General features: G+C 40.0%; 30 non-coding genes across 30 annotated transcripts; all 30 read right to left on the bottom strand.

The window, feature by feature from the left end:
* Positions 1–3,401: 3,401 nt before the first annotated feature.
* On the bottom strand, positions 3,402–3,474 carry TRNAV-UAC (transfer RNA valine (anticodon UAC)). Its single transcript has one exon. It is a non-coding gene; the product is annotated as a tRNA-Val (tRNA).
* Positions 3,475–3,559: 85 nt separating this feature from the next.
* Positions 3,560–3,632, bottom strand: TRNAA-AGC (transfer RNA alanine (anticodon AGC)). Its single transcript has one exon. It is a non-coding gene; the product is annotated as a tRNA-Ala (tRNA).
* A 696-nt stretch (positions 3,633–4,328) lies between these two features.
* On the bottom strand, positions 4,329–4,401 carry TRNAV-UAC (transfer RNA valine (anticodon UAC)). The gene has a single exon. It is a non-coding gene; the product is annotated as a tRNA-Val (tRNA).
* Positions 4,402–4,915: 514 nt separating this feature from the next.
* TRNAV-UAC (transfer RNA valine (anticodon UAC)) lies at positions 4,916–4,988 on the bottom strand. Its single transcript has one exon. It is a non-coding gene; the product is annotated as a tRNA-Val (tRNA).
* Positions 4,989–5,319: 331 nt separating this feature from the next.
* Positions 5,320–5,392, bottom strand: TRNAV-AAC (transfer RNA valine (anticodon AAC)). The gene has a single exon. It is a non-coding gene; the product is annotated as a tRNA-Val (tRNA).
* A 110-nt stretch (positions 5,393–5,502) lies between these two features.
* TRNAV-UAC (transfer RNA valine (anticodon UAC)) lies at positions 5,503–5,575 on the bottom strand. The gene has a single exon. It is a non-coding gene; the product is annotated as a tRNA-Val (tRNA).
* Positions 5,576–5,906: 331 nt separating this feature from the next.
* Positions 5,907–5,979, bottom strand: TRNAV-AAC (transfer RNA valine (anticodon AAC)). The gene has a single exon. It is a non-coding gene; the product is annotated as a tRNA-Val (tRNA).
* A 110-nt stretch (positions 5,980–6,089) lies between these two features.
* Positions 6,090–6,162, bottom strand: TRNAV-UAC (transfer RNA valine (anticodon UAC)). The gene has a single exon. It is a non-coding gene; the product is annotated as a tRNA-Val (tRNA).
* A 331-nt stretch (positions 6,163–6,493) lies between these two features.
* On the bottom strand, positions 6,494–6,566 carry TRNAV-AAC (transfer RNA valine (anticodon AAC)). The gene has a single exon. It is a non-coding gene; the product is annotated as a tRNA-Val (tRNA).
* A 110-nt stretch (positions 6,567–6,676) lies between these two features.
* On the bottom strand, positions 6,677–6,749 carry TRNAV-UAC (transfer RNA valine (anticodon UAC)). Its single transcript has one exon. It is a non-coding gene; the product is annotated as a tRNA-Val (tRNA).
* Positions 6,750–7,263: 514 nt separating this feature from the next.
* On the bottom strand, positions 7,264–7,336 carry TRNAV-UAC (transfer RNA valine (anticodon UAC)). Its single transcript has one exon. It is a non-coding gene; the product is annotated as a tRNA-Val (tRNA).
* Positions 7,337–7,667: 331 nt separating this feature from the next.
* On the bottom strand, positions 7,668–7,740 carry TRNAV-AAC (transfer RNA valine (anticodon AAC)). Its single transcript has one exon. It is a non-coding gene; the product is annotated as a tRNA-Val (tRNA).
* A 110-nt stretch (positions 7,741–7,850) lies between these two features.
* Positions 7,851–7,923, bottom strand: TRNAV-UAC (transfer RNA valine (anticodon UAC)). The gene has a single exon. It is a non-coding gene; the product is annotated as a tRNA-Val (tRNA).
* A 672-nt stretch (positions 7,924–8,595) lies between these two features.
* TRNAV-UAC (transfer RNA valine (anticodon UAC)) lies at positions 8,596–8,668 on the bottom strand. The gene has a single exon. It is a non-coding gene; the product is annotated as a tRNA-Val (tRNA).
* A 331-nt stretch (positions 8,669–8,999) lies between these two features.
* On the bottom strand, positions 9,000–9,072 carry TRNAV-AAC (transfer RNA valine (anticodon AAC)). The gene has a single exon. It is a non-coding gene; the product is annotated as a tRNA-Val (tRNA).
* Positions 9,073–9,182: 110 nt separating this feature from the next.
* TRNAV-UAC (transfer RNA valine (anticodon UAC)) lies at positions 9,183–9,255 on the bottom strand. The gene has a single exon. It is a non-coding gene; the product is annotated as a tRNA-Val (tRNA).
* Positions 9,256–9,586: 331 nt separating this feature from the next.
* TRNAV-AAC (transfer RNA valine (anticodon AAC)) lies at positions 9,587–9,659 on the bottom strand. Its single transcript has one exon. It is a non-coding gene; the product is annotated as a tRNA-Val (tRNA).
* Positions 9,660–10,173: 514 nt separating this feature from the next.
* Positions 10,174–10,246, bottom strand: TRNAV-AAC (transfer RNA valine (anticodon AAC)). Its single transcript has one exon. It is a non-coding gene; the product is annotated as a tRNA-Val (tRNA).
* A 1,100-nt stretch (positions 10,247–11,346) lies between these two features.
* TRNAV-AAC (transfer RNA valine (anticodon AAC)) lies at positions 11,347–11,419 on the bottom strand. The gene has a single exon. It is a non-coding gene; the product is annotated as a tRNA-Val (tRNA).
* Positions 11,420–12,519: 1,100 nt separating this feature from the next.
* TRNAV-AAC (transfer RNA valine (anticodon AAC)) lies at positions 12,520–12,592 on the bottom strand. Its single transcript has one exon. It is a non-coding gene; the product is annotated as a tRNA-Val (tRNA).
* Positions 12,593–16,624: 4,032 nt separating this feature from the next.
* Positions 16,625–16,697, bottom strand: TRNAV-AAC (transfer RNA valine (anticodon AAC)). Its single transcript has one exon. It is a non-coding gene; the product is annotated as a tRNA-Val (tRNA).
* Positions 16,698–16,940: 243 nt separating this feature from the next.
* Positions 16,941–17,013, bottom strand: TRNAV-AAC (transfer RNA valine (anticodon AAC)). The gene has a single exon. It is a non-coding gene; the product is annotated as a tRNA-Val (tRNA).
* A 110-nt stretch (positions 17,014–17,123) lies between these two features.
* Positions 17,124–17,196, bottom strand: TRNAV-UAC (transfer RNA valine (anticodon UAC)). The gene has a single exon. It is a non-coding gene; the product is annotated as a tRNA-Val (tRNA).
* Positions 17,197–17,281: 85 nt separating this feature from the next.
* Positions 17,282–17,354, bottom strand: TRNAV-AAC (transfer RNA valine (anticodon AAC)). The gene has a single exon. It is a non-coding gene; the product is annotated as a tRNA-Val (tRNA).
* A 514-nt stretch (positions 17,355–17,868) lies between these two features.
* TRNAV-AAC (transfer RNA valine (anticodon AAC)) lies at positions 17,869–17,941 on the bottom strand. The gene has a single exon. It is a non-coding gene; the product is annotated as a tRNA-Val (tRNA).
* Positions 17,942–18,613: 672 nt separating this feature from the next.
* Positions 18,614–18,686, bottom strand: TRNAV-AAC (transfer RNA valine (anticodon AAC)). Its single transcript has one exon. It is a non-coding gene; the product is annotated as a tRNA-Val (tRNA).
* A 514-nt stretch (positions 18,687–19,200) lies between these two features.
* TRNAV-GAC (transfer RNA valine (anticodon GAC)) lies at positions 19,201–19,273 on the bottom strand. Its single transcript has one exon. It is a non-coding gene; the product is annotated as a tRNA-Val (tRNA).
* Positions 19,274–19,383: 110 nt separating this feature from the next.
* TRNAV-UAC (transfer RNA valine (anticodon UAC)) lies at positions 19,384–19,456 on the bottom strand. The gene has a single exon. It is a non-coding gene; the product is annotated as a tRNA-Val (tRNA).
* An 85-nt stretch (positions 19,457–19,541) lies between these two features.
* TRNAV-GAC (transfer RNA valine (anticodon GAC)) lies at positions 19,542–19,614 on the bottom strand. Its single transcript has one exon. It is a non-coding gene; the product is annotated as a tRNA-Val (tRNA).
* A 696-nt stretch (positions 19,615–20,310) lies between these two features.
* Positions 20,311–20,383, bottom strand: TRNAV-UAC (transfer RNA valine (anticodon UAC)). Its single transcript has one exon. It is a non-coding gene; the product is annotated as a tRNA-Val (tRNA).
* Positions 20,384–20,424: the final 41 nt, after the last annotated feature.

The following is a 20,424-nucleotide window of genomic DNA, read 5'->3' as shown; positions in this document are numbered from 1 at the left end:
TTATGGATGTAAGAATTTTGGTAATTACAGGGTTAGATGTTTTAAAATTCTATGGGAAGAAATATATTTCTGCGAGGTATAAAATTTAAACGAATGGATAAAATTATATTTCTGCAGGGTGTATTTGATAAAAAATTGTCTTTTGACTTGATTTTAAAACAGGTTAAAATCAGGATGTAAAAATTAAATATTCTGAAATTTTTCTTATAAAAAGACTGTCTTTCACCGTGTACCTTTTATAAACCATGGGCTCTCGCGAAGTTTTGACTGTTTCTGGTAAGATTACTCATCCTCTCGCTATTAACCCTTTTTCACTAAAATATTTAGCTTTACGTAAAGTTAGGAATTATAACCTTTTTAAAATTAACGATATTTCAATTAGAGTTGAAAATTACTGTATGAGAACTGTCTTTCTTGAGTGTAAAGCATTAATAGAACCCTTTAAAAAAATTGTTTTTGCCTGTCCCTTTATAAAAAATTCTTTCAAATTATCGCCAGCTGTTTTCGCTTCGGTTTTTTCTAGAAGAATCAATAACAATTCTTGTCTATTTGACGTTCATTCTGTTAATTTTGTCTGTCCCCACGAGGCTTTTGAGTTTGACGGCTTATTGTTCCACACTCAATCCTCTCTTGAAGGCTGGTTTTCTTACGAAATTTTACGCCTAATTGGAAAACATATGCGCCTATATAAAAATTTAAATAAGATCCCATGGTTCCGTCAACATAAAAATCGTAGGAGCCTTCAACGTGACCTTTTATTACTCTTTCAATTACAACAAGTTTCCTTTTTCCGAAAAAAACATTTATCTATTACCACTGACTTTCGCCTAACACGGTATAACATCCGTTTGGAATTAGGCATGATCGTTCTATTTTTTATTAATGATTTGGATCGACAAGAAGTTAAAATAGTTACAACTTTAGAGTAAGGAATACTAATTTTAAAAAAATAATTACAATAATTAAAATAAATATTTTTATTTAGTTGCAAATTATCTCGACCGAATCAAAATTTAAACGATCGTCGGCAACTTTTCCAACTGCGACTCAAGGTAATTACAAAAATTTATTTATTTTTTAAAACTAAAACTATTTATTTTTTGAAATAGGACTCAAACCTTATAAAATTTTAATTTTTTTATTTAAAGACTTTTTTGTGTTTTTATTTTTTAATTTGTTTATTTTGGTGAAAGGTTTTAATTTTTAAAATGTTTTATATTTTTTATTTTAAATGTTTTTATTTTAGAAAGTTTAAGTGTTTAAATATGTTTTCCAAATCAACTAGCTTTATTAATTTAATTCAGGCGGTGGAGGTTGTTTTTAATATTTCATAATCTACTTTTTCTTTTTTAACTAGCTTTATTAATTTAATGTTGGGATTGGTGTAAAGTTCTTTTTTCTCTATATTAAAAAATCCTTTGTTTTCATCTTTTTTATCCAACGCATTTTCAAGAAATTTTATTAGTACATTTTGTACTAGATTTAATGTTTTTCTATTATTATTATTATTTTTTTTGTTTCTTCATCTCTTGCGCTATCTTTTTTTGTTTCTTCATCTTTTTCGCTATATACACTTGATCCTACCGCTCATATCAAACGACCCATTGATTATTTATTATTCTTTCTGGTTTTTTTCCGGTTCTTTTTCATGTATTCTATGTACTTTTTTATACTAATATCTGTTAAACTTTAATGTTTTATGTTTGTTTTTGTAATTGATTAGTATATTAACTGAAAAATGTCTAAGTACATTTTGTACTAGGTTGTTTTTTTAAAAATTGAATATAATTGTTTTTATTAATTTATAAAAACATGTTTAAGAAGGATAGTGATAATTAGTTAACCTTCGTTGTATTAAAAATTAATAATTATTCCCAAAGACAATATTTTTAAATTTTTAAATAAAAGTCGGGCTTAAACTATAAAATCTCAATGTAAAGGATTTTACCAGGAGAAATCTAGACTCAAGATGTGTGGTGAATTACATCTAAAGCCTGTACTTTCTTTGCCGCGATCTTTAAAATTGTTTTTCTTCGAGTAGTAAGAATGTTTATTCTTTGTAATACTCGTCAAATTTCGCGATGGAATCACAAGAATTTAAAGTCTGAACTTCGTATGTTAGATCAAATTCAACATGTTGGCATTGAACAACATTCGATCTGTTTTAATTCAGACATTCTCGAACTGTATACTTCCGAAGCGATTAAGACCAAAACCAGTGTTTTATTCGTGCGATGATAGAGCAACAAAAAGAATTCTTGTGGTAAATATTTTTTAGATATATTCATTTTTAATAGGTTAATTTATTTATATTTATAAATTCTAGCCTGAATTTCCAACCCGACATCTCGTTTTGTACCGAAGAGGAAAAATACCTTTTACGAATTGATGTAATTATAATTATTTTTTAATTATACACTTAAAATATTTTTTAACATTTGTGTTTTTATATTTTTCAGCCTTCAAATTATTTATACAACCTTCTTTAATTCTTTATTAATAATTTAATTTGTTAGCTTTTAGTTTTATTGTTAGTGTTTCATATGTTGTTAAGTGTATAAAAAATATATTGAAATATCATAGTTATTAAATATTATAATAACTAATTGTGTTTTTTTTTGATTACTTAAAATAGCATTGTTTTTTAAAATAATAAAATATTTGCGAAAACTTATTTATATTAGTTTAATTATTTAAAGTATTTTGGGTGGGGCCAAAACCGCCAAGGGTATAAAGCGAAGGTCGCGAATTCGTTTCCCCATCTCGCAAATAACTAATTAGCATTTTAAACGGCGAAAAAACGAAAAAAACGAAAAAATGACACCAAAAGTAAATTAACATAAGTATTTGGTGGGGTCACACATTACCGCCGATATCTCGGTTCGACCTTGTCCGATCGTGACCAAACTTGTTGATTTGATAGACCGAGGCTTAGTGTTTGTTGACAGATGTCAGGCCTCGAGGTCAAAGATTATTTTCAAGGTGAAATTTGAAAACAAAAATATTTTCGATTTTTCCGAGGACTTTTTGTTTTTGGGGGTGGGGGGGGGGGTTGTTTTGGTGGCCATCTTGGCGGCCATCTTGGAAATAAAAGTGCTAAGTTTTAGTTACTCTCTACTCATAGATACGCTAGTGACTGCAACATGAACTGACGAAAATGGAAATTGCCAAAAACCTCCGAAAGTTTCGTTCTAACAACAAGTCAAAAAAGAACATTATGTATCTACCAGGGCTCGAACCTGGGACCTTCCGCGTGTTAGACGGACGTGATAACCACTACACCATAGATACCCGTCATAGCCAACGTAAATACGATGAAACCTTTTTAAAAATGGGCAAATTTTCGAGACCGAGAGCCTTCAATTCACTCGTCCACATATCGCTAAAATATCAACCTTCTTTGTATCTATCAGGGCTCGAACCTGAGACCTTCCGCGTGTAAAGCGGACGTGATAACCACTACACCATAGATACCCAAAACATTTCACTTTTCAAATTAAAAAAATTGCCAAAAACCTCCGAAAGTTTCGTTCTAACAACAAGTCAAAAAAGAACATTATGTATCTACCAGGGCTCGAACCTGGGACCTTCCGCGTGCTAGGCGGACGTGATAACCACTACACCATAGATACCCGCCAGAGCCATCGTAAATACGATGAAACCGTTTTAAAAATGGGCAAATTTTCGAGACCGAGAGCCTCCAATTCACTCGTCCACATATCGCTAAAATATCAACCTTCTATGTATCTATCAGGGCTCAACCTGAGACCTTCCGCGTGTAAAGCGGACGTGATAACCACTACACCATAGATACGCTAGCGACTGCAACATGAACTGACGAAAATGGTCTTGGAGATAGGGTTGCATTTTGACCAAGGCCTGAACCAGTGGATTTCTTTAAAACGGATATTTTTGGTATTAAGAAGAAACCGTTTCATTGCCACCAAAATATTTTCTGCAATCTTTAAAAACTGAAGCCGGTCATGCCTCCCCGGCGGGGAATTTAACTCAGGTCTTCCGTAAAACAGGCGGTGATACTCAGCACTATACTACCAAGGACCCAAAATATGTCACTTTTCAATTTAAAAAAATTGCCAAAAACCTCCGAATGTTTCGTTCTAACAACAAGTCAAAAAAGAACATTATGTATCTACCAGGGCTCAAACCTGGGACCTTCCGCGTGTTAGGCGGACGTGATAACCACTACACCATAGATACCCGTCATAGCCATCTTAAATACGATGAAACCGTTTTAAAAATGGTTAAATTTTCGAGACCGAGAGCCTCCAATTCACTCGTCCACATATCGCTAAAATATCAACCTTCTATGTATCTATCAGGGCTCGAACCTGAGACCTTCCGCGTGTAAAGCGGACGTGATAACCACTACACCATAGATACGCTAGCGACTGCAACATGAACTGACGATAATCGTCTTGGAGATAGGGTTGCATTTTGACCAAGGCCTGAACCAGTGGATTTCTTTAAAACGGATATTTTTGGTATTAAGAAGAAACCGTTTCATTGCCACCAAAATATTTTCTGCAATCTTTAAAAACTGAAGCCGGTCATGCCTCCCTGGCGGGGAATTTAACTCAGGTCTTCCGTAAAACAGGCGGTGATACTCAGCACTATACTACCAAGGACCCAAAATATGTCACTTTTCAATTTAAAAAAATTGCCAAAAACCTCCGAATGTTTCGTTCTAACAACAAGTCAAAAAAGAACATTATGTATCTACCAGGGCTCAAACCTGGGACCTTCCGCGTGTTAGGCGGACGTGATAACCACTACACCATAGATACCCGTCATAGCCATCTTAAATACGATGAAACCGTTTTAAAAATGGTTAAATTTTCGAGACCGAGAGCCTCCAATTCACTCGTCCACATATCGCTAAAATATCAACCTTCTATGTATCTATCAGGGCTCGAACCTGAGACCTTCCGCGTGTAAAGCGGACGTGATAACCACTACACCATAGATACGCTAGCGACTGCAACATGAACTGACGATAATCGTCTTGGAGATAGGGTTGCATTTTGACCAAGGCCTGAACCAGTGGATTTCTTTAAAACGGATATTTTTGGTATTAAGAAGAAACCGTTTCATTGCCACCAAAATATTTTCTGCAATCTTTAAAAACTGAAGCCGGTCATGCCTCCCCGGCGGGGAATTTAACTCAGGTCTTCCGTAAAACAGGCGGTGATACTCAGCACTATACTACCAAGGACCCAAAATATGTCACTTTTCAATTTAAAAAAATTGCCAAAAACCTCCGAAAGTTTCGTTCTAACAACAAGTCAAAAAAGAACATTATGTATCTACCAGGGCTCGAACCTGGGACCTTCCGCGTGTTAGGCGGACGTGATAACCACTACACCATAGATACCCGTCATAGCCATCGTAAATACGATGAAACCGTTTTAAAAATGGGCAAATTTTCGAGACCGAGAGCCTCCAATTCACTCGTCCACATATCGCTAGAATATCAACCTTCTTTGTATCTATCAGGGCTCGAACCTGAGACCTTCCGCGTGTAAAGCGGACGTGATAACCACTACACCATAGATACGCTAGCGACTGCAACATGAACTGACGATAATCGTCTTGGAGATAGGGTTGCATTTTGACCAAGGCCTGAACCAGTGGATTTCTTTAAAACGGATATTTTTGGTATTAAGAAGAAACCGTTTCATTGCCACCAAAATATTTTCTGCAATCTTTAAAAACTGAAGCCGGTCATGCCTCCCCGGCGGGGAATTTAACTCAGGTCTTCCGTAAAACAGGCGGTGATACTCAGCACTATACTACCAAGGACCCAAAATATGTCACTTTTCAATTTAAAAAAATTGCCAAAAACCTCCGAAAGTTTCGTTCTAACAACAAGTCAAAAAAGAACATTATGTATCTACCAGGGCTCGAACCTGGGACCTTCCGCGTGTTAGGCGGACGTGATAACCACTACACCATAGATACCCGTCATAGCCATCGTAAATACGATGAAACCGTTTTAAAAATGGGCAAATTTTCGAGACCGAGAGCCTCCAATTCACTCGTCCACATATCGCTAAAATATCAACCTTCTTTGTATCTATCAGGGCTCGAACCTGAGACCTTCCGCGTGTAAAGCGGACGTGATAACCACTACACCATAGATACGCTAGCGACTGCAACATGAACTGACGAAAATCGTCTTGGAGATAGGGTTGCATTTTGACCAAGGCCAGAACCAGTGGATTTCTTTAAAACGGATATTTTTGGTATTAAGAAGAAACCGTTTCATTGCCACCAAAATATTTTCTGCAATCTTTAAAAACTGAAGCCGGTCATGCCTCCCCGGCGGGGAATTTAACTCAGGTCTTCCGTAAAACAGGCGGTGATACTCAGCACTATACTACCAAGGACCCAAAATATGTCACTTTTCAATTTAAAAAAATTGCCAAAAACCTCCGAAAGTTTCGTTCTAACAACAAGTCAAAAAAGAACATTATGTATCTACCAGGGCTCGAACCTGGGACCTTCCGCGTGTTAGGCGGACGTGATAACCACTACACCATAGATACCCGTCATAGCCATCGTAAATACGATGAAACCGTTTTAAAAATGGGCAAATTTTCGAGACCGAGAGCCTCCAATTCACTCGTCCACATATCGCTAAAATATCAACCTTCTTTGTATCTATCAGGGCTCGAACCTGAGACCTTCCGCGTGTAAAGCGGACGTGATAACCACTACACCATAGATACGCTAGCGACTGCAACATGAACTGACGAAAATCGTCTTGGAGATAGGGTTGCATTTTGACCAAGGCCAGAACCAGTGGATTTCTTTAAAACGGATATTTTTGGTATTAAGAAGAAACCGTTTCATTGCCACCAAAATATTTTCTGCAATCTTTAAAAACTGAAGCCGGTCATGCCTCCCCGGCGGGGAATTTAACTCAGGTCTTCCGTAAAACAGGCGGTGATACTCAGCACTATACTACCAAGGACCCAAAATATGTCACTTTTCAATTTAAAAAAATTGCCAAAAACCTCCGAATGTTTCGTTCTAACAACAAGTCAAAAAAGAACATTATGTATCTACCAGGGCTCAAACCTGGGACCTTCCGCGTGTTAGGCGGACGTGATAACCACTACACCATAGATACCCGTCATAGCCATCTTAAATACGATGAAACCGTTTTAAAAATGGTTAAATTTTCGAGACCGAGAGCCTCCAATTCACTCGTCCACATATCGCTAAAATATCAACCTTCTATGTATCTATCAGGGCTCGAACCTGAGACCTTCCGCGTGTAAAGCGGACGTGATAACCACTACACCATAGATACGCTAGCGACTGCAACATGAACTGACGAAAATCGTCTTGGAGATAGGGTTGCATTTTGACCAAGGCCTGAACCAGTGGATTTCTTTAAAACGGATATTTTTGGTATTAAGAAGAAACCGTTTCATTGCCACCAAAATATTTTCTGCAATCTTTAAAAACTGAAGCCGGTCATGCCTCCCCGGCGGGGAATTTAACTCAGGTCTTCCGTAAAACAGGCGGTGATACTCAGCACTATACTACCAAGGACCCAAAATATGTCACTTTTCAATTTAAAAAAATTGCCAAAAACCTCCGAAAGTTTCGTTCTAACAACAAGTCAAAAAAGAACATTATGTATCTACCAGGGCTCGAACCTGGGACCTTCCGCGTGTTAGGCGGACGTGATAACCACTACACCATAGATACCCGTCATAGCCATCGTAAATACGATGAAACTGTTTTAAAAATGGGCAAATTTTCGAGACCGAGAGCCTCCAATTCACTCGTACACATATCGCTAAAATATCAACCTTCTTTGTATCTATCAGGGCTCGAACCTGAGACCTTCCGCGTGTAAAGCGGACGTGATAACCACTACACCATAGATACGCTAGCGACTGCAACATGAACTGACGAAAATCGTCTTGGAGATAGGGTTGCATTTTGACCAAGGCCAGAACCAGTGGATTTCTTTAAAACGGATATTTTTGGTATTAAGAAGAAACCGTTTCATTGCCACCAAAATATTTTCTGCAATCTTTAAAAACTGAAGCCGGTCATGCCTCCCCGGCGGGGAATTTAACTCAGGTCTTCCGTAAAACAGGCGGTGATACTCAGCACTATACTACCAAGGACCCAAAATATGTCACTTTTCAATTTAAAAAAATTGCCAAAAACCTCCGAAAGTTTCGTTCTAACAACAAGTCAAAAAAGAACATTATGTATCTACCAGGGCTCGAAACTGGGACCTTCCGCGTGTTAGGCGGACGTGATAACCACTACACCATAGATACCCAAAACATTTCACTTTTCAATTTAAAAAAATTGCCAAAAACCTCCGAAAGTTTCGTTCTAACAACAAGTCAAAAAAGAACATTATGTATCTACCAGGGCTTGAACCTGGGTCCTTCCGCGTGTTAGGCGGACGTGATAACCACTACACCATAGATACCCGTCATAGCCATCGTAAATACGATGAAACTGTTTTAAAAATGGGCAAATTTTCGAGACCGAGAGCCTCCAATTCACTCGTCCACATATCGCTAAAATATCAACCTTCTATGTATCTATCAGGGCTCGAACCTGAGACCTTCCGCGTGTAAAGCGGACGTGATAACCACTACACCATAGATACGCTAGCGACTGCAACATGAACTGACGAAAATCGTCTGGGAGATAGGGTTGCATTTTGACCAAGGCCTGAACCAGTGGATTTCTTTAAAACGGATATTTTTGGTATTAAGAAGAAACCGTTTCATTGCCACCAAAATATTTTTTGCAATCTTTAAAAACTGAAGCCGGTCATGCCTCCCCGGCGGGGAATTTAACTCAGGTCTTCCGTAAAACAGGCGGTGATACTCAGCACTATACTACCAAGGACCCAAAATATGTCACTTTTCAATTTAAAAAAATTGCCAAAAACCTCCGAAAGTTTCGTTCTAACAACAAGTCAAAAAAGAACATTATGTATCTACCAGGGCTCGAACCTGGGACCTTCCGCGTGTTAGGCGGACGTGATAACCACTACACCATAGATACCCGTCATAGCCATCGTAAATACGATGAAACCGTTTTAAAAATGGGCAAATTTTCGAGACCGAGAGCCTCCAATTCACTCGTCCACATATCGCTAAAATATCAACCTTCTTTGTATCTATCAGGGCTCGAACCTGAGACCTTCCGCGTGTAAAGCGGACGTGATAACCACTACACCATAGATACGCTAGCGACTGCAACATGAACTGACGAAAATCGTCTTTGAGATAGGGTTGCATTTTGACCAAGGCCAGAACCAGTGGATTTCTTTAAAACGGATATTTTTGGTATTAAGAAGAAACCGTTTCATTGCCACCAAAATATTTTCTGCAATCTTTAAAAACTGAAGCCGGTCATGCCTCCCCGGCGGGGAATTTAACTCAGGTCTTCCGTAAAACAGGCGGTGATACTCAGCACTATACTACCAAGGACCCAAAATATGTCACTTTTCAATTTAAAAAAATTGCCAAAAACCTCCGAAAGTTTCGTTCTAACAACAAGTCAAAAAAGAACATTATGTATCTACCAGGGCTCGAACCTGGGACCTTCCGCGTGTTAGGCGGACGTGATAACCACTACACCATAGATACCCGTCATAGCCATCGTAAATACGATGAAACTGTTTTAAAAATGGGCAAATTTTCGAGACCGAGAGCCTCCAATTCACTCGTCCATATATCGCTAAAATATCAACCTTCTTTGTATCTTTCAGGGCTCGAACCTGAGACCTTCCGCGTGTAAAGAGGACGTGATAACCACTACACCATAGATACGCTAGCGACTGCAACATGAACTGACGAAAATCGTCTTGGAGATAGGGTTGCATTTTGACCAAGGCCTGAACCAGTGGATTTCTTTAAAACGGATATTTTTGGTATTAAGAAGAAACCGTTTCATTGCCACCAAAATATTTTCTGCAATCTTTAAAAACTGAAGCCGATCATGCCTCCCCGGCGGGGAATTTAACTCAGGTCTTCCGTAAAACAGGCGGTGATACTCAGCACTATACTACCAAGGACCCAAAATATGTCACTTTTCAATTTAAAAAAATTGCCAAAAACCTCCGAAAGTTTCGTTCTAACAACAAGTCAAAAAAGAACATTATGTATCTACCAGGGCTCGAACCTGGGACCTTCCGCGTGTTAGGCGGACGTGATAACCACTACACCATAGATACCCGTCATAGCCATCGTAAATACGATGAAACCGTTTTAAAAATGGGCAAATTTTCGAGACCGAGAGCCTCCAATTCACTCGTCCACATATCGCTAAAATATCAACCTTCTATGTATCTATCAGGGCTCAACCTGAGACCTTCCGCGTGTAAAGCGGACGTGATAACCACTACACCATAGATACGCTAGCGACTGCAACATGAACTGACGAAAATGGTCTTGGAGATAGGGTTGCATTTTGACCAAGGCCTGAACCAGTGGATTTCTTTAAAACGGATATTTTTGGTATTAAGAAGAAACCGTTTCATTGCCACCAAAATATTTTCTGCAATCTTTAAAAACTGAAGCCGGTCATGCCTCCCCGGCGGGGAATTTAACTCAGGTCTTCCGTAAAACAGGCGGTGATACTCAGCACTATACTACCAAGGACCCAAAATATGTCACTTTTCAATTTAAAAAAATTGCCAAAAACCTCCGAAAGTTTCGTTCTAACAACAAGTCAAAAAAGAACATTATGTATCTACCAGGGCTCGAACCTGGGACCTTCCGCGTGTTAGGCGGACGTGATAACAACTACACCATAGATACCCGTCATAGCCATCGTAAATACGATGAAACTGTTTTAAAAATGGGCAAATTTTCGAAACCGAGAGCCTCCAATTCACTCGTCCACATATCGCTAAAATATCAACCTTCTTTGTATCTATCAGGGCTCGAACCTGAGACCTTCCGCGTGTAAAGAGGACGTGATAACCACTACACCATAGATACGCTAGCGACTGCAACATGAACTGACGAAAATCGTCTTGGAGATAGGGTTGCATTTTGACCAAGGCCTGAACCAGTGGATTTCTTTAAAACGGATATTTTTGGTATTAAGAAGAAACCGTTTCATTGCCACCAAAATATTTTCTGCAATCTTTAAAAACTGAAGCCGATCATGCCTCCCCGGCGGGGAATTTAACTCAGGTCTTCCGTAAAACAGGCGGTGATACTCAGCACTATACTACCAAGGACCCAAAATATGTCACTTTTCAATTTAAAAAAATTGCCAAAAACCTCCGAAAGTTTCGTTCTAACAACAAGTCAAAAAAGAACATTATGTATCTACCAGGGCTCGAACCTGGGACCTTCCGCGTGTTAGGCGGACGTGATAACCACTACACCATAGATACCCGTCATAGCCATCGTAAATACGATGAAACCGTTTTAAAAATGGGCAAATTTTCGAGACCGAGAGCCTCCAATTCACTCGTCCACATATCGCTAAAATATCAACCTTCTATGTATCTATCAGGGCTCAACCTGAGACCTTCCGCGTGTAAAGCGGACGTGATAACCACTACACCATAGATACGCTAGCGACTGCAACATGAACTGACGAAAATGGTCTTGGAGATAGGGTTGCATTTTGACCAAGGCCTGAACCAGTGGATTTCTTTAAAACGGATATTTTTGGTATTAAGAAGAAACCGTTTCATTGCCACCAAAATATTTTCTGCAATCTTTAAAAACTGAAGCCGGTCATGCCTCCCCGGCGGGGAATTTAACTCAGGTCTTCCGTAAAACAGGCGGTGATACTCAGCACTATACTACCAAGGACCCAAAATATGTCACTTTTCAATTTAAAAAAATTGCCAAAAACCTCCGAAAGTTTCGTTCTAACAACAAGTCAAAAAAGAACATTATGTATCTACCAGGGCTCGAACCTGGGACCTTCCGCGTGTTAGGCGGACGTGATAACAACTACACCATAGATACCCGTCATAGCCATCGTAAATACGATGAAACTGTTTTAAAAATGGGCAAATTTTCGAAACCGAGAGCCTCCAATTCACTCGTCCACATATCGCTAAAATATCAACCTTCTTTGTATCTATCAGGGCTCGAACCTGAGACCTTCCGCGTGTAAAGAGGACGTGATAACCACTACACCATAGATACGCTAGCGACTGCAACATGAACTGACGAAAATCGTCTTGGAGATAGGGTTGCATTTTGACCAAGGCCTGAACCAGTGGATTTCTTTAAAACGGATATTTTTGGTATTAAGAAGAAACCGTTTCATTGCCACCAAAATATTTTCTGCAATCTTTAAAAACTGAAGCCGGTCATGCCTCCCCGGCGGGGAATTTAACTCAGGTCTTCCGTAAAACAGGCGGTGATACTCAGCACTATACTACCAAGGACCCAAAATATGTCACTTTTCAATTTAAAAAAATTGCCAAAAACCTCCGAAAGTTTCGTTCTAACAACAAGTCAAAAAAGAACATTATGTATCTACCAGGGCTCGAACCTGGGACCTTCCGCGTGTTAGGCGGACGTGATAACCACTACACCATAGATACCCGTCATGGCCATCGTAAATACGATGAAACCGTTTTAAAAATGGGCAAATTTTCGAGACCGAGAGCCTCCAATTCACTCGTCCACATATCGCTAAAATATGAACCTTCTATGTATCTATCAGGGCTCAACCTGAGACCTTCCGCGTGTAAAGCGGACGTGATAACCACTACACCATAGATACGCTAGCGACTGCAACATGAACTGACGAAAATGGTCTTGGAGATAGGGTTGCATTTTGACCAAGGCCTGAACCAGTGGATTTCTTTAAAACGGATATTTTTGGTATTAAGAAGAAACCGTTTCATTGCCACCAAAATATTTTCTGCAATCTTTAAAAACTGAAGCCGATCATGCCTCCCCGGCGGGGAATTTAACTCAGGTCTTCCGTAAAACAGGCGGTGATACTCAGCACTATACTACCAAGGACCCAAAATATGTCACTTTTCAATTTAAAAAAATTGCCAAAAACCTCCGAAAGTTTCGTTCTAACAACAAGTCAAAAAAGAACATTATGTATCTACCAGGGCTCGAACCTGGGACCTTCCGCGTGTTAGGCGGACGTGATAACAACTACACCATAGATACCCGTCATAGCCATCGTAAATACGATGAAACTGTTTTAAAAATGGGCAAATTTTCGAAACCGAGAGCCTCCAATTCACTCGTCCACATATCGCTAAAATATCAACCTTCTTTGTATCTATCAGGGCTCGAACCTGAGACCTTCCGCGTGTAAAGAGGACGTGATAACCACTACACCATAGATACGCTAGCGACTGCAACATGAACTGACGAAAATCGTCTTGGAGATAGGGTTGCATTTTGACCAAGGCCTGAACCAGTGGATTTCTTTAAAACGGATATTTTTGGTATTAAGAAGAAACCGTTTCATTGCCACCAAAATATTTTCTGCAATCTTTAAAAACTGAAGCCGGTCATGCCTCCCCGGCGGGGAATTTAACTCAGGTCTTCCGTAAAACAGGCGGTGATACTCAGCACTATACTACCAAGGACCCAAAATATGTCACTTTTCAATTTAAAAAAATTGCCAAAAACCTCCGAAAGTTTCGTTCTAACAACAAGTCAAAAAAGAACATTATGTATCTACCAGGGCTCGACCCTGGGACCTTCCGCGTGTTAGGCGGACGTGATAACCACTACACCATAGATACCCGTCACAACTATCGTAAATACGATGAAACCGTTTTAAAAATGGGCAAATTTTCGAGACCGAGAGCCTCCAATTCACTCGTCCACATATCGCTAAAATATCAACCTTCTATGTATCTATCAGGGCTCAACCTGAGACCTTCCGCGTGTAAAGCGGACGTGATAACCACTACACCATAGATACGCTAGCGACTGCAACATGAACTGACGAAAATGGTCTTGGAGATAGGGTTGCATTTTGACCAAGGCCTGAACCAGTGGATTTCTTTAAAACGGATATTTTTGGTATTAAGAAGAAACCGTTTCATTGCCACCAAAATATTTTCTGCAATCTTTAAAAACTGAAGCCGGTCATGCCTCCCCGGCGGGGAATTTAACTCAGGTCTTCCGTAAAACAGGCGGTGATACTCAGCACTATACTACCAAGGACCCAAAATATGTCACTTTTCAATTTAAAAAAATTGCCAAAAACCTCCGAAAGTTTCGTTCTAACAACAAGTCAAAAAAGAACATTATGTATCTACCAGGGCTCGAACCTGGGACCTTCCGCGTGTTAGGCGGACGTGATAACAACTACACCATAGATACCCGTCATAGCCATCGTAAATACGATGAAACTGTTTTAAAAATGGGCAAATTTTCGAAACCGAGAGCCTCCAATTCACTCGTCCACATATCGCTAAAATATCAACCTTCTTTGTATCTATCAGGGCTCGAACCTGAGACCTTCCGCGTGTAAAGAGGACGTGATAACCACTACACCATAGATACGCTAGCGACTGCAACATGAACTGACGAAAATCGTCTTGGAGATAGGGTTGCATTTTGACCAAGGCCTGAACCAGTGGATTTCTTTAAAACGGATATTTTTGGTATTAAGAAGAAACCGTTTCATTGCCACCAAAATATTTTCTGCAATCTTTTAAAACTGAAGCCGGTCATGCCTCCCCGGCGGGGAATTTAACTCAGGTCTTCCGTAAAACAGGCGGTGATACTCAGCACTATACTACCAAGGACCCAAAATATGTCACTTTTCAATTTAAAAAAATTGCCAAAAACCTCCGAAAGTTTCGTTCTAACAACAAGTCAAAAAAGAACATTATGTATCTACCAGGGCTCGAACCTGGGACCTTCCGCGTGTTAGGCGGACGTGATAACCACTACACCATACATACCCGTCATAACCATCGTAAATACGATGAAACCGTTTTAAAAATGGGCAAATTTTCGAGACCGAGAGCCTCCAATTCACTCGTCCACATATCGCTAAAATATCAACCTTCTATGTATCTATCAGGGCTCAACCTGAGACCTTCCGCGTGTAAAGCGGACGTGATAACCACTACACCATAGATACGCTAGCGACTGCAACATGAACTGACGAAAATGGTCTTGGAGATAGGGTTGCATTTTGACCAAGGCCTGAACCAGTGGATTTCTTTAAAACGGATATTTTTGGTATTAAGAAGAAACCGTTTCATTGCCACCAAAATATATTCTGCAATCTTTAAAAACTGAAGCCGGTCATGCCTCCCCGGCGGGGAATTTAACTCAGGTCTTCCGTAAAACAGGCCGTGATACTCAGCACTATACTACCAAGGACCCAAAATATGTCACTTTTCAATTTAAAAAAATTGCCAAAAACCTCCGAAAGTTTCGTTCTAACAACAAGTCAAAAAAGAACATTATGTATCTACCAGGGCTCGAACCTGGGACCTTCCGCGTGTTAGGCGGACGTGATAACAACTACACCATAGATACCCGTCATAGCCATCGTAAATACGATGAAACTGTTTTAAAAATGGGCAAATTTTCGAAACCGAGAGCCTCCAATTCACTCGTCCACATATCGCTAAAATATCAACCTTCTTTGTATCTATCAGGGCTCGAACCTGAGACCTTCCGCGTGTAAAGAGGACGTGATAACCACTACACCATAGATACGCTAGCGACTGCAACATGAACTGACGAAAATCGTCTTGGAGATAGGGTTGCATTTTGACCAAGGCCTGAACCAGTGGATTTCTTTAAAACGGATATTTTTGGTATTAAGAAGAAACCGTTTCATTGCCACCAAAATATTTTCTGCAATCTTTTAAAACTGAAGCCGGTCATGCCTCCCCGGCGGGGAATTTAACTCAGGTCTTCCGTAAAACAGGCGGTGATACTCAGCACTATACTACCAAGGACCCAAAATATGTCACTTTTCAATTTAAAAAAATTGCCAAAAACCTCCGAAAGTTTCGTTCTAACAACAAGTCAAAAAAGAACATTATGTATCTACCAGGGCTCGAACCTGGGACCTTCCGCGTGTTAGGCGGACGTGATAACCACTACACCATACATACCCGTCATAACCATCGTAAATACGATGAAACCGTTTTAAAAATGGGCAAATTTTCGAGACCGAGAGCCTCCAATTCACTCGTCCACATATCGCTAAAATATCAACCTTCTATGTATCTATCAGGGCTCAAAATGAGACCTTCCGCGTGTAAAGCGGACGTGATAACCACTACACCATAGATACGCTAGCGACTGCAACATGAACTGACGAAAATGGTCTTGGAGATAGGGTTGCATTTTGACCAAGGCCTGAACCAGTGGATTTCTTTAAAACGGATATTTTTGGTATTAAGAAGAAACCGTTTCATTGCCACCAAAATATATTCTGCAATCTTTAAAAACTGAAGCCGGTCATGCCTCCCCGGCGGGGAATTTAACTCAGGTCTTCCGTTAAACAGGCGGTGATACTCAGCACTATACTACCAAGGACCCAAAATATGTCACTTTTCAATTTAAAAAAATTGCCAAAAACCTCCGAAAGTTTCGTTCTAACAACAAGTCAAAAAAGAACATTATGTATCTACCAGGGCTCGAACCTGGGACCTTCCGCGTGTTAGGCGGACGTGATAACCACTACACCATAGATACCCAAAACATTTCACTTTTCAATTTAAAAAAATTGCCAAAAACCTCCGAAAGTTTCGTTCTAACAACAAGTCAAAAAAGAAAATTATGTTTCTACCAGGGCTCGAACCTGGGACCTTCCGCGTGTTAGGCGGACGTGATAACCACTACACCATAGATACCCAAAACATATCACTTTTCAATTTAAAAAAATTGCCAAAAACCTCCGAAAGTTTCGTTCTAACAACAAGTCAAAAAAGAACATTATGTATCTACCAGGGCTCGAACCTGGGACCTTCCGCGTGTTAGGCGGACGTGATAACCACTACACCATAGATACCCGTCATAGCCAACGTAAATACGATGAAACCGTTTTAAAAATGGGCAAATTTTCGAGACCGAGAGCCTTCAATTCACTCGTCCACATATCGCTAAAATATCAACCTTCTTTGTATCTATCAGGGCTCGAACCTGAGACCTTCCGCGTGTAAAGCGGACGTGATAACCACTACACCATAGATACCCAAAACATATCACTTTTCAATTTAAAAAAATTGCCAAAAACCTCCGAAAGTTTCGTTCTAACAACAAGTCAAAAAAAAACATTATGTATCTACCAGGGCTCGAACCTGGGACCTTCCGCGTGTTAGGCGGACGTGATAACCACTACACCATAGATACCCGTCATAGCCATCGTAAATACGATGAAACTGTTTTAAAAATGGGCAAATTTTCGAGACCGAGAGCCTCCAATTCACTCGTCCACATATCGCTAAAATATCAACCTTCTTTGTATCTTTCAGGGCTCGAACCTGAGACCTTCCGCGTGTAAAGAGGACGTGATAACCACTACACCATAGATACGCTAGCGACTGCAACATGAACTGACGAAAATCGTCTTGGAGATAGGGTTGCATTTTGACCGAGGCCTGAACCAGTGGATTTCTTTAAAACGGATATTTTTGGTATTAAGAAGAAACCGTTTCATTGCCACCAAAATATTTTCTGCAATCTTTAAAAACTGAAGCCGGTCTTGCCTCCCCGGCGGGGAATTTAACTCAGGTCTTCCGTAAAACAGGCGGTGATACTCAGCACTATACTACCAAGGACCCAAAATATGTCACTTTTCAATTTAAAAAAATTGCCAAAAACCTCCGAAAGTTTCGTTCTAACAACAAGTCAAAAAAGAACATTATGTATCTACCAGGGCTCGAACCTGGGACCTTCCGCGTGTTAGGCGGACGTGATAACCACTACACCATAGATACCCAAAACATTTCACTTTTCAATTTAAAAAAATTGCCAAAAACCTCCGAAAGTTTCGATCTAACAACAAGTCAAAAAAGAACATTATGTTTCTACCAGGGCTCGAGCCTGGGACCTTCCGCGTGTTAGGCGGACGTGATAACCACTACACCATAGATACCCGTCATAGCCATCGTAAATACGATGAAACTGTTTTAAAAATGGGCAAATTTTCGAGACCGAGAGCCTCCAATTCACTCGTCCACATATCGCTAAAATATCAACCTTCTTTGTATCTATCAGGGCTCTTACCTGAGACCTTCCGCGTGTAAAGAGGACGTGATAACCACTACACCATAGATACGCTAGCGACTGTAACATCAACTGACGAAAATCGTCTTGGAGATAGGGTTGCATTTTGACCAAGGCCTGAACCAGTGGATTTCTTTAAAACGGATATTTTTGGTATTAAGAAGAAACCGTTTCATTGCCACCAAAATATTTTCTGCAATCTTTAAAAACTGAAGCCGGTCATGCCTCCCCGGCGGGGAATTTAACTCAGGTCTTCCGTAAAACAGGCGGTGATACTCAGCACTATACTACCAAGGACCCAAAATATGTCACTTTTCAATTTAAAAAAATTGCCAAAAACCTCCGAAAGTTTCGTTCTAACAACAAGTCAAAAAAGAACATTATGTATCTACCAGGGCTCGAACCTGGGACCTTCCGCGTGTTAGGCGGACGTGATAACCACTACACCATAGATACCCGTCATAGCCATCGTAAATACGATGAAACTGTTTTAAAAATGGGCAAATTTTCGAGACCGAGAGCCTCCAATTCACTCGTCCATATATCGCTAAAATATCAACCTTCTTTGTATCTTTCAGGGCTCGAACCTGAGACCTTCCGCGTGTAAAGAGGACGTGATAACCACTACACCATAGATACGCTAGCGACTGCAACATGAACTGACGAAAATCGTCTTGGAGATAGGGTTGCATTTTGACCGAGGCCTGAACCAGTGGATTTCTTTAAAACGGATATTTTTGGTATTAAGAAGAAACCGTTTCATTGCCACCAAAATATATTCTGCAATCTTTAAAAACTGAAGCCGGTCATGCCTCCCCGGCGGGGAATTTAACTCAGGTCTTCCGTAAAACAGGCGGTGATACTCAGCACTATACTACCAAGGACCCAAAAAATGTCACTTTTCAATTTAAAAAAATTGCCAAAAACCTCCGAAAGTTTCGTTCTAACAACAAGTCAAAAAAGAACATTATGTATCTACCAGGGCTCGAACCTGGGACCTTCCGCGTGTCAGGCGGACGTGATAACCACTATACCATAGATACCCGTCATAGCCAACGTAAATACGATGAAACCTTTTTAAAAATGGGCAAATTTTCGAGACCGAGAGCCTTCAATTCACTCGTCCACATATCGCTAAAATATCAACCTTCTTTGTATCTATCAGGGCTCGAACCTGAGACCTTCCGCGTGTAAAGCGGACGTGATAACCACTACACCATAGATACCCAAAACATTTCACTTTTCAAATTAAAAAAATTGCCAAAAACCTCCGAAAGTTTCGTTCTAACAACAAGTCAAAAAAGAACATTATGTATCTACCAGGGCTCGAACCTGGGACCTTCCGCGTGTCAGGCGGACGTGATAACCACTACACCATAGATACCCGTCATAGCCATCGTAAATACGATGAAACCGTTTTAAAAATGGGCAAATTTTCGAGACCGAGAGCCTCCAATTCACTCGTCCACATATTGCTAGAATATCAACCTTCTTTGTATCTATCAGGGCTCAACCTGAGACCTTCCGCGTGTAAAGCGGACGTGATAACCACTACACCATAGATACGCTAGCGACTGCAACATGAACTGACTAAAATCGTCTTGGAGATAGGGTTGCATTATGACCAAGGCCTGAACCAGTGGATTTCTTTAAAACGGATATTTTTGGTATTAAGAAGAAACCGTTTCATTGCCACCAAAATATTTTCTGCAATCTTTAAAAACTGAAGCCGGTCATGCCTCCCCGGCGGGGAATTTAACTCAGGTCTTCCGTAAAACAGGCGGTGATACTCAGCACTATACTACCAAGGACCCAAAATATGTCACTTTTCAATTTAAAAAAATTGCCAAAAACCTCCGAAAGTTTCGTTCTAACAACAAGTCAAAAAAGAACATTATGTATCTACCAGGGCTCGAACCTGGGACCTTCCGCGTGTTAGGCGGACGTGATAACCACTATACCATAGATACCCGTCATAGCCAACGTAAATACGATGAAACCTTTTTAAAAATGGGCAAATTTTCGAGACCGAGAGCCTTCAATTCACTCGTCCACATATCGCTAAAATATCAACCTTCTTTGTATCTATCAGGGCTCGAACCTGAGACCTTCCGCGTGTAAAGCGGACGTGATAACCACTACACCATAGATACCCAAAACATTTCACTTTTCAAATTAAAAAAATTGCCAAAAA

This window comes from Leiobunum rupestre, chromosome 3 (genome assembly GCF_980474605.1).
Source record: "Leiobunum rupestre chromosome 3, qqLeiRupe1.1.hap1, whole genome shotgun sequence".
Classification (NCBI taxonomy): Eukaryota; Metazoa; Arthropoda; class Arachnida; order Opiliones; family Sclerosomatidae; genus Leiobunum; species Leiobunum rupestre.
This window is presented reverse-complemented; position numbering and strand designations above follow the sequence as displayed.